Raw genomic sequence first — 608 nt, forward strand, 5'->3', positions numbered from 1 at the left:
TCAAATATGGATACGCCTCAGCGAGTCCTTGTTGCTGAATCGACACGTCAACTCCACGAGGAGAGGGAGATCTAAGCGACTGCGAGAGATCGATCTGTGCAGAGTAAAGAGAACGAGTGAGTGACCGCGAGATATTGAGCCAAGCAACTGCGCAGATCGAGTGGAGCGGCTGCGAGAGAACGCTCTGCGCCGAGTGACGACAGAACGGTCGAGTGACGACAAAACTATCGAGTGACGACTCGTCGGTCGAGTGAGGACTCGTCGGTCGAGTGAGGACTCGTCGGTCGAGTGAGGACTCGTCGGTCGAGTGAAGACTCGTCGGTCAAGTGAGGACTCGTCGGTCGAGTGAGGACTCGTCGATCAAAGTGACGACAGAACGGTCGAGTGAGGACTCGTCGATCGAATGACGATTCGTCGGTCAAGTGACGAGAACTGTCAACAAACTAGAGAATAAACGAGACGAGGACTCGTTAGTGGGGTTAGGAGAAGTCTTTATGCTGAGCTTGAACCGGATGGATACGACTCGAAGAGAATAAGAAAAAGGGGCAACTGCGAGAGAACGCTCTGCGCCGAGTGACAACAGAACGGTCGAGTGACGACTCTTCGGT

Source organism: Brassica oleracea, chromosome C4 (genome assembly GCF_000695525.1).
Source record: "Brassica oleracea var. oleracea cultivar TO1000 chromosome C4, BOL, whole genome shotgun sequence".
In the NCBI taxonomy this organism is placed as follows: Eukaryota; Viridiplantae; Streptophyta; class Magnoliopsida; order Brassicales; family Brassicaceae; genus Brassica; species Brassica oleracea.